The sequence below is a fragment of the Ranitomeya imitator genome, chromosome 2 (assembly GCF_032444005.1).
Source record: "Ranitomeya imitator isolate aRanImi1 chromosome 2, aRanImi1.pri, whole genome shotgun sequence".
NCBI classification, from domain to species: Eukaryota; Metazoa; Chordata; class Amphibia; order Anura; family Dendrobatidae; genus Ranitomeya; species Ranitomeya imitator.
This window is the reverse complement of record NC_091283.1, coordinates 627,933,044-627,944,447: the sequence shown is the minus strand read 5'-3', so window position 1 is coordinate 627,944,447 and position 11,404 is coordinate 627,933,044. Positions and strand designations below refer to the sequence as shown.

Genomic DNA, 11,404 nt, shown 5'->3' with positions numbered 1-11,404 from the left:
CCCCGTCTTCGAAGAGTTAAAAAAGGGCAAAACTGAACCCATGGTGCGTCGTAGGAATTATGGAAAGCTAGGTGTTATTTTTTGCTTTCTTCGCCCTCCTCTTTTTCCGGCTAGTTTCCTGATTTTTAATAGGTGATCTCTGTAGGTGTTAATAGGGGGCCAGAGATGCCTAATCGTACATTAATCTGACAAGCACCGACTTACTACCGTCCTGCCATGCTGCACTCCTGGTCCTCCTACATACAGGCAAACCAAAATATCTGGCCAAGGAAGGCAACAGAAGGTGTCATGTTTTCCTATAGACTTTATTATTTGTACAAGAGTTGGGGTGTTAAGAGGTCTCATTTCCTTGCACTCCGGTGGCGGTTTTTATGGAACTGATGGTCCTGTTGAACCAGGTCTTTTTGCCGCTTGCACTTCATTTAAGGCAAGACCGAGATGATGCTCCAGATCCTGAAAGAGAACCATGTAAAGCCCATTAAGAAAGTGTAAAGGTGGCAGATATCCATAAAATAGCTACTGGCCCAAGGGGAGGCATTTGTCTGACAGATTATATAGCAAAAACCTGCTGACAGATTCTCTTTAAATGCTGACAGCAGCATAATGGAGGGACAGCTACCCCGATTCCGGCGATGTGTCACTTAGTTTACTGGGTGCAGCAGGTGTGATACAATCACAATTTTCTCTGCTGCAGATCTGGCAGACCTCAGAATGCTGGGCTGTGTATAACCCCGCCCACACCACTGATTGGCTGCTTTGTGTCAATATAGAATGTACCTGGAAAGCTGCCAATCCGTGCTGGGGGCGTGCTTGGACCAGGTGGCATGAGACACCTAGTCCTGCAGTGATAATCTCCTGCTGGTAAAATACTGATTTTATTGAAACCGCAAAACACAGACCAGTTAGTAACACTTCACTGGAATCAGGGTCCCTGTGTCTACGTAATGTGGCTATCATATTACATAGCAAAAAGCTGCGGATAGATTCCCTTTAACACTTGGCTGAGCAAAGGATAAATCAATATGAAGTATAACAAATCTATGGTGTATGGGGGCCTCCAGAATGTGACTTTATAGCAGATGTTGGGGCAAAACTTGGAGTCCCTCTCTACTGTACCTGCTGCATGATCCTGCAAAAATCAGCCAACTTTTAGCACATATGTATAGTGATCAAAAGAGATCCATATGCAAAGCAGAAGTTGAGCTCTTACGAGTAACCGTTATTTTAATATTTATGAAAGAAATCTGATTCTCTTTCCTCCTGGACTGATCTTTCACTCTGGCTAAAATCTGTATTCAGTAAAAAAAAAAGTTCCCATTTCTGAAATAAGAGATGACAATTGGTGCCTAGAACATTCTATGGAGGGGGGAGGAGTTACAGTTTTCCATAGAACTTTATGAGCACCAACTGTCTTCTCCCATGTCAATAAGGGGAAAGGCTGTATTCACTGTAGATCGTTTTTACCCATGAATTGAGAATGAAAGATCAGTCGAGAAGGAGAAAGAAGCAGATTTCTCTGATAGAATATGCTACAAAGTTCCATATATTCAACATATTTGCTATTGATTTATGGAGAAACAAAACAAGAAAAAATAAATAAAATATAGGTACACTTTCAGCTTTAGTGGAAATTCAATCTTCCGACAGTGCTCTAAAATTATCAGACTGGTGTCCACTATTAATAGTGGTCAATGCTTTCTCTTTTTTACCTGTGCAGATAAGATTTGTGACGGATGCTTTACTTGTATCTTACACTCGGCTTCTACCAGCTGAAGTTTAGTCTGAGCCAATTCTAGCTCCATTTCCCGTAACTGGTTTTTAAGAGTCTCCTTCTCTTCATCAGTGTCCTCCTCCTCCTCGGAGTTCTCCTTCTTGGTGCTGACCAACTTCACTCTTCCTTCTGTGTTGAAGAACTCTCGGCAGCGTTCAAAGCCTTCAACTTTTTGCTAAGTGGTCAAAAGCAGAAAAGAATTATTATGGGAATCTGATAAATAAATGTTGCTTCTCAAAACCAATACATCTAACCCATTATATGAGGAAAGAACAACACCTGAAGAGATGCCGAACAAACGTCTGTTTCCATAACTGTCCATAGACGTTACTGTAGAGCGCCATGCTTCCCCAAGCTTTCCTATCCACCGCCGGACTGAAAGGGACAACACTGGACACCTCCTATCATTCTCTCGACGTGAGGTTTTCCTCTATCCATATTTTTCAAATATACTGTAAATCTCTATGGTTTTAATAGCATTTAAGTCAATATTTGTTTCACACCGCTGGCGCTTTTATATATTTTTTGCTTTGCAAAAGTAAACATTTCTAAATATTCCGATAATAAAAAATATTAGTCATTTTAAAGGTCAAATAACGCTATTACCCTGCAGATACAAGGTTAATCTGCAGGTGGTTAATAGCATTATGAAGGTGCCTGACCACCGAACTGAAAGTGCGGCACCCAGGAGAAAGTCAACTTTATTCTTTCCAGGAGCCGCCGGCTTTCAGTCATCAGCGGCGGAGATGCACTTACAGGGGGTTTCCTGTGGAAAAAAGTAATCACCTCTCCACAGGATAAGTGATAACATATTGATTGGTGGGGGTCTGACTGCTTGGACCCATTCAGCAAAATGTGGAACTTTTTATCCCCATTAGACTGGAGTGGCATGTCCGACTAGATCACTGATCCATTCATTCCCTCAGTGGCTGCACTTGTTTTTTTCTGGAAGCCCCAAAGAGAATGAATGGAGCTGCGGTCAGAAATCCCACCTGCCGCTGCATTTTAAAATAGTGATAAAAGTGTCCTGTCAGGGATAAAACCTCCCCATTCTTCCGATCGATGCAATTTCTAATGGTCGGATCTAAGCGATCACCTATCCTGTGGAGCCCATGGATCAGTGATAACTTGTTTTAACCAAGAACCCCATTAATGTAAACTACCGTAATTATACATCCCAGTTATTGGGGCACACGGTAGACGTGCAGCAGCCGCCTGTGTTTTACAGCCGATGCTCCACTATAATGACAGATATTTGCATATAGCTGTAGGGTGGGCCCCTAGAGTCCATTCCTCTGGTGGGCCCCAGACACCCCAATCTGACCCTGGCTGCTGCTGTTTAACGCTATTGACGTGTGGGCCCGCGCCCGCACGTGAATAGTTAACAGCCGCCAGCCAATCTGAGGCTGGCAGCTGACGTCAGTCCCAGTGGACATGTCGTCGGCATGTGACGTCATTGTCAGTCGCCGGCGGGTGCACGCTTCAGCTGTGTGGAGAGAGCAGGAGCGCGGTCAGGTAAGCACTGAGTGAAAATTTGCATTACAATTGGGGATCTACCCCCCTGGCGCCTATACATTTAACGTATTGTGCATAGCATATGCACAGCACACAGGTGGCATAAGTGCAAAATGCGCCCCCCCATCACCAGTCATTCAACCTGTCAGATGCTGCAACCTACATGGTCTGCTGTACCTAAGCGGTTAGACCGATGGAGTGCACCTGTGATGTCATGACACAGTGATGATTATTGGCAAACTTTATCATTTATTGTCATTGAGAAAAGTCACAGGTTTGACATGTGGGGGTGACACCATTAGGCCCAGCTTAAGATCTACAAAACAGGAAAACTATTTTTGGTAACCTTTGTGTGTATTGAGCCGGGGGGGGGGGGGGGCGGGGGCGGCAAACTTGGGAACAGCCCCGGGCGGCAAAAGCTCTAGCTACGCCTCTGCTAGAAAGGTATTAAAAAGTGTTCTCCAAACACAAGGTTGATGACCAAGAATGGCGACTCTAGACAACTGCCCATATAGCCCACCTAGAGACTATTGAAGGCTTTTTATTGAGGTCTCAAGTTCAAGCGGCATAGGTAGAGAGTTCTATAAAAAAAAAAGCTTTGTAACAAGCGGCAGTACGTTTTATTACAGGCAAGACAATTATACTAATGAAAATATATTAGAGAAATGCACACAATAAAATGCTCCAATATCTGACAGCCATTACCCAAGATTCAGTCAGTCTGAACGTACCCGGATTTTCTCAATTTCGGCTTTGTTTGCCGACTGCTGCTTCTCTAGTCGATCACTCAGCTGGGAACATATCTGCAAATGAACAAGAGAGTGGAATTACTTAACCGACAGAGATTTTCATTTATTATCCATAGTACCAAACAGCTAAAACTATTGTCCAGGATTATGATAACGATGACTGATATTTACAATCAGTGATGAATATCCGATCGTTGCTGGGGGTCCGACACCCAACCAGACGGCAGTTTTCGTCTCCGAATGTAAGAAGTGGACACAGCCGAGACAGCACAGCGTTACTTACAAGAACTGATGCTCAAATAAATATAAAATACACAAACAATAACAATCTGACCCCATCCTGTCCTTCAATCTTACTATGCCTAAATGCAAAAATTGCAATCAAAAGGTTGAAATATTTATGGCAATTTTCTAGATGTCTCGAGCTCAATATTTCCCTGTCGCAAACCTGTGACTGTAAAAAAAAAAAGAAGTTACGGTATCTGCAGAATGAGCACTGCGGACCCCACTGCGCTGTCTGCGATCGGACACATATAGTTAAACTTCCACCCTCCGAACAGTTAAGGCCGTGTTCCCACGATGAGTATTTGGTGCAGAAAATATGCAACACCAAAGCTTACCAATTAAGTAAGAAAATACAGAGTCAAAAACTCATCTGCTTAGATCTCACAGAGCTCAGTTTCTTCATCTTCCTCTCATCCTGTACTCATGATGGGCACCATAAATTGTCTGACAAGTTCCCTTTAACTTTCCGAACCATGTACATTACACTTGTGCCATAAATGAATGACAGACGTGGACCTGTCACCGGCATAAAGGACCGAGAGCGGAACGATCCAGCAGGTAATCTATTCACCAGGAATCGGTGACGGCAGTGTGAGCACTGACTTATTCATTGTCTACCCCGACCACATGGTTTATTTCTGGACTTTCCACGACTCGTCCTCTATGCATTGTTTAAGCGATGCACAGCTACAGCTTTCTTATTATCTATCTATTATCTATCCATCTATCTATCTATATATATATATTATCTATCTATATATCTATTATCTATCTATCTATATATCTATTATCTATCTATCTATCTATCTATCTATCTATCTATCTATCTATAATATATCTATTATCTATCTATCTATTATCTATCCATCTATCTATATATCTATTATCTATCTATATATATATATTATCTATCTATCTATCTATATATCTATTATCTATCTATCTATTATCTATCTATTATCTATCTATCTATTATCTATCCATCTATCTATATATCTATTATCTATATATATATATTATCTATCTATCTATCTATCTATATATCTATTATCTATCTATCTATCTATCTATCTATTATCTATCTATTATCTATCCATCTATCTATCTATATATTATCTATCTATATATCTATATATCTACTATCTATATATCTATTATCTATCCATCTATCTATATATCTATCTATATATCTATTATCTATCTATATATCTATATATCTATTATCTATCTATCTATTATCTATCTATTATCTATCCATATATTATCTATCTATATATCTATATATCTATTATCTATCTATCTATTATATATCTATCTATTATCTATCTATCTATTATCTATCTATTATCTATCCATCTATCTATCTATATATTATCTATCTATATATCTATTATCTATATATCTATTATCTATCTATCTATTATCTATCTATCTATTATCCATCTATCTATATATCTATTATCTATCTATATATCTATATATCTATTATCTATCTATCTATTATCTATCTATTATCTATCCATATATTATCTATCTATATATCTATATATCTATTATCTATCTATCTATTATATATCTATCTATTATCTATCTATCTATCTATCTATCTATTATCTATCTATTATCTATCCATCTATCTATATATATATATATTATCTATCTATATATCTATTATCTATCTATCTATCTATTATATATCTATCTATTATCTATCTATTATCTATCCATCTATCTATATATATATTATCTATCTATATATATATATATTATCTATCTATATATCTATTATCTATCTATCTATCTATCTATCTATCTATTATCTATCTATTATCTATCCATCTATCTATATATATATTATCTATCTATATATCTATATATCTATTATCTATCTATCTATCTATCTATCTATCTATCTATCTATTATCTATCTATCTATCTATCTATTATCTATCTATCTATTATCTATATTTCTATCTATTATCTATCTTTCTATCTATTATCTAACTATATATCTATTATCTATCTTTCTATCTATCATCTATCTATCATCTATCTATTATCTATCTACTATCTATATATATATTATCTATCTATCTATATATCTATTATCTATCTATCTATCTATTATCTAACTATATATCTATAATATATTGATCTAGCCATCTATTATCTATCTATATATATCTATTATCTATCTATCTATTATCTATCTATATATCTATTATCTATCTATCTATCTATCTATCTATCTATTATCTAACTATATATCTATAATATATCGATCTAGCCATCTATTATCTATCTATATATCTATTATCTATCTATCTATCTATTATCTATCTATATATCTATTATCTATCTATTATCTATCTATATATCTATTATCTATCTATTATCTATCTATATATCTATTATCTATCTATCTATCTATCTATCTATCTATCTATCTATCTATTATCTATCTACAGTATATATATATATATATATATATAATATCTAGCTATCTATTATCTATCTATTATCTATCATCTATCTATCTATCTATTATCTATCTATCTCTATCATCTCTCTCACGGTGACATCATAATTAGACCGATGACACAAGTGATGTGATGACATCATCACATTCTATATTCCAGTATTACAGCCTAAGGGAATCACTGCCTTACAGACTCCCAAGGGTGAGGTAGCCCCTTTTGTTTTTGTGATAAACGAAGCAAAAATTGTTTGTAAAAATGTCTAAAGAGAGAAGAAGAGCCCAAAGAGATCGGGTTCTGACAGAGAGGAGAGGAATCAATTTTGAGCAGGTACCATTGTTCGCTTTAGGGCGAAATGACACTATAATACCGGACATGGACACTGACGCCTCAGAAATGGCGGCCAAACGTCAAAATCTGAGAAAGACCAAAAGATATGAGATCCTGATGAAGAAAAGGAATCTGGAGAACCTCATGGAGTCTCACTCTGCAGTCTCCGCTGATCTTCAGAGGGCCATTCTCAGCTCCTTGAAAAAAATCGGAGCTCTGGCCCCTGAAATACGGAGGAAGAAGAAAGATGCCATCCTCAATAATCGGAGAAACATCAGCGCAGAGTTAGAGCTGGAAGAGGCTCTCCATGAAACACCAAGACAAGTCACAATCTTCAGATCTGAATTTCTGGAGACACCGAACCTACGAAGAGCGGCAGCCCAGAAGAGGATCAGGAACAGCAGAGACTGGGTTGTCCAATCTAGGAGAGGTCTCATCGATGCCAAACCCATTATAAATGGGAAAGGTGCATTACGGAGGTCCAGGACATCAGCTGAGAACATCGCCATCCCAGATAAACAGCTGAGTGATTCTCCACCAAATACACCACTGGATAAAGAGGAACCAGGTAAGATGGAAACTGCTCTGTATAATAAGGCTGGGGTGAGGGGGATTATACTCCGAATATTATGTACAGGCCTCAGTTATCAAAAGGGCAGAAAAACTGTCCTTGTTGTCCATAGCAACCAATCACGATGCGGTTTTCATTGTTCCATGGAATGTTAAGAAATGGAATTTGTGCTGTGATTCGTTGCTATGGGCAACAGGGACGTTTTGCTAATAGACAGTTTTGATAAATGAGAGTCAAAATATTAGACATTTCCTGCTCATTTACATAATTCTGTTTAAAACTAGATTACATGCTCTGGAGCTATATTTGTTAACCCCTTCTTGACCTGGTAACCGTCCGTTTTTTTCCTTACTCCTTATAAAACCCATAACTATGTATTTTTATTTTTTCTGCCAATGTAGCCGTATGTGGACTTGTTTATTTGGTGGACCGAGCTGTAGTTCTGAACACTAGGGTTGAGCGAAACGGATCGTTCATTTTCAAAAGTCGCCGACTTTTGGCAAAGTCGGGTTTCATGAAACCCGACCCGACCCCTGTGCGGGGTCGGCTATGCGGTACGCGACTTTCGCGCCAAAGTCGCGTTTCAATGACGCGAAAAGCGCCATTTCTCAGCCAATGAAGGTGGACGCAGAGTGTGGGCAGCGTGATGACATAGGTCCTGGTCCCCACCATCTTAGAGAAGGGCATTGCAGTGATTGGCTTGCTGTCTGCGGCGTCACAGGGGCTATAAAGGGGCGTTCCCGCCGACCGCCATCTTACTGCTGCTGATCTGAGCGTAGGGAGAGGTTGCTGCCGCTTCGTCAGAAGCAGGGATAGCGTTAGGCAGGGTCCATTAACCACCAAACCGCTTGTGCTGTAGCGATTTCCACTGTCCAACACCACCTTTGTTTGCAGGGACAATGGAAGCTACATTTTTTTTTTTCCTCAGCGCTGTAGCTCATTGGGCTGCCCTAGAAGGCTCCCTGATAGCTGCATTGCTGTGTGTACGCCGCTGTGCAAACCAACTGCTTTTTTCAAAGCACAAATCCTGCTGTTCCTTCCTTTCCGCACAGCTATCTTGTTTGTTTGTCCACACTTTTTATTTAATTTGTGCAGCAGTCCACTCCTTATTGCTGCCTGCCATACCTGGCTGAGATTACTGCAGGGAGATAGTAATTGTAGGACAGTCCCTGTTTTTTTTTTTTTTTTTTTTTAATTCTCCCTAAAAAAAAAAGCTATGGGAGATTAAGATTGGCATTTCTGCTCGAGTGCCATCCCTGTGTGTGCCATCTCACATAGTGTGCCATAGAAAGCCTAATTTTTTTTTCTGTTTTTTTTTTTGGGGGGGGTTCTAAATTCTCCCTGAAAAAAAAAAAAAACAGTGGGAGATTAATATTGGCCTTTGGGCTTGTGTGCCAGTCCTAAGTGTGCCATCTCTCTCTCAAATAGTGGGCCATAGAAAGCCTATTTTTTTTTTTTTTTATTGGGTTTATAAATTTCCCCTGAAAAAAAAAAACAGTGGGAGATTAATATTGGCCTTTCGGCTTGTGTGCCATTCCTGAGCGTGCCATCTCTCTCTCTCAGATAGTGGGCCATAGAAAGCCTATTTTTTTTTTTTATTTGGTTTCTAAATTCTCTCTGAAAAAATCACTTTTTTTTATTTGTTTTCTAAATTCTTCTTTAAAAAAATCTTTTTTTGGGGGGGTTTCTAAATTCTCCCTGAAAAAATAAAAAAAAACAGTGGGAGATTAATATTTACATTTGTGCTTCAGTGACAGTCCTGCGTGTGTGGCATCTCTCTCATTTGGTGCCACCAAAAACAGAGTGTGTAACATTGTGCCTGATTTTCGTTGCGGTCTCACCCACCTGTAAAGGGGTATCTAAATCATACTGAAGTTATAGCTCACCGTGTAAGTTGTTTGACAGCAACAAATACCGTTAGTTTGGTTACGTTTTTAAAACAATGAGGAAGTCTGGTGGAAGAGGTCGTGGCCGGGGGCGTTCATTGTCAGCTGGTAATGAGGGTAGTGGTAGTGGTGGAGCATCAGGTGGTCGTGGGAAAAAAAATATTGCACCTAAGTCTGGAGCTGTGGAGCCAGGTTCATCGTCTGGCTACACAAGGCCACGAACGCTCCCTTTTCTGGGAGTAGGAAAACCGCTTTTAAAGCCGGAGCAGCAAGAGCAAGTTTTGGCTTATCTTGCTGACTCAGCCTCTAGCTCTTTTGCCTCCTCTTTTGAAACTGGTAAATGTAAAAGCAGCGCGTCGTTAGTGGATGTTCACGGTCAGGGACAAGTCGCTTCCTTGTCCTCTACAGCAAAAACAACAACAGAGAGGGATGCAGCAGGCGACACAACGGGTTACTCCATGGAGTTCTTTACACATACCGTCCCTGGCTTAGAAAGTGAAGCAGTTAACAGGCCATTCCCATTACAAGTTGAATCTGACATGGAGTGCACTGATGCACAGCCACAGCCAGACTACTATGCTGGTCCTTTGACTCAGACCACAACATTGCCCTCGCAGGGTACTGATCCAGAATCAGACCCTGATGAGACTATGTTGCCCCGTCACGAACGCTCTACCACTGACTTACACGGTGACACAGACGGAGTTGCGCACGAGCTAGAAGAGGAGGTTATAGATGACCCAGTTGTTGACCCCGATTGGCAGCCATTGGGGGAACAGGGTGCAGGCAGCAGTAGTTCTGAAGCGGAGGAGGAGGGGCCGCAGCAGTCATCAACATCGCAACAGGTTCCATCTGCCGGGCCCGTAGATGGGACAAAACGCGTGGCAAAGCCAAAACCTGTTGGAGGACAGCGTGGCCATCCGGTTAAAGCTCAGTCTGCAATGCCTGAAAAGGTATCCGATGCTAGAAAGAGTGCAGTCTGGCATTTTTTTAAACAAAATCCAATTGATCAGCGCAAAGTCATCTGTCAAAAATGTTCAACTACCTTAAGCAGAGGGCAGAATCTGAAAAGTCTCAATACAAGTTGCATGCATAGACATTTAACCACCATGCATTTGCAAGCCTGGACTAACTACCAAACGTCCCTTAAGGTTGTAGCACCCTCGGCCAATGAAGCTAGTCAGCAACGCAACATCCCTTCCGGCAGTGTAGGGCCACCATTTTCCGCACCACCTGCAGTATCTGTGCAGGTTTCTTTGCCAGGCCAAAGCAGTCAGGGTCAGGGAATCACCAGTTTCATAGTAGGAAACACTGCATCTAGGGCACCGGCGGCAACAATACCATCTCCCACCGTCTCTCAGTCTGCCATGTCCACCGGCACCCCCTGCTAGTTCCACGATCTCCAGCTCTCCAGTCCAGCTCACCCTACATATGACTATGGTTAGAAAAAGGAAGTACTTAGCCTCGCATCCGCGTACACAGGGTTTGAATGCCCACATAGCTAGACTAATCTCGTTAGAGATGATGCCCTACCGGTTAGTTGAAAGCGAAGCTTTCAAAGCCCTGATGGACTATGCTGTACCACGCTATGAGCTACCCAGTCGACACTTCTTTTCCAGAAAAGCCATCCCAGCCCTCCACCAGCATGTTAAAGAGCGCATCGTCCATGCACTCAGGCAATCTGTGAGCACAAAGGTGCACCTGACAACAGATGCATGGACCAGTAGGCATGGCCAGGGACGTTACGTGTCCATCACGGCACACTGTGTGAATGTGGTGGATGCAGGGTCCACAGGGGACAGCAATTTTGGGACAGTTCT

General features: G+C 40.6%; 1 pseudogene; it reads right to left on the bottom strand.

Annotated features, from left to right (window-relative positions):
* Positions 1 to 290: 290 nt before the first annotated feature.
* LOC138665240 (rab GTPase-activating protein 1-like) lies at positions 291 to 4,969 on the bottom strand (annotated as a pseudogene).
* Between the last annotated feature and the right edge of the window lie 6,435 nt (positions 4,970 to 11,404).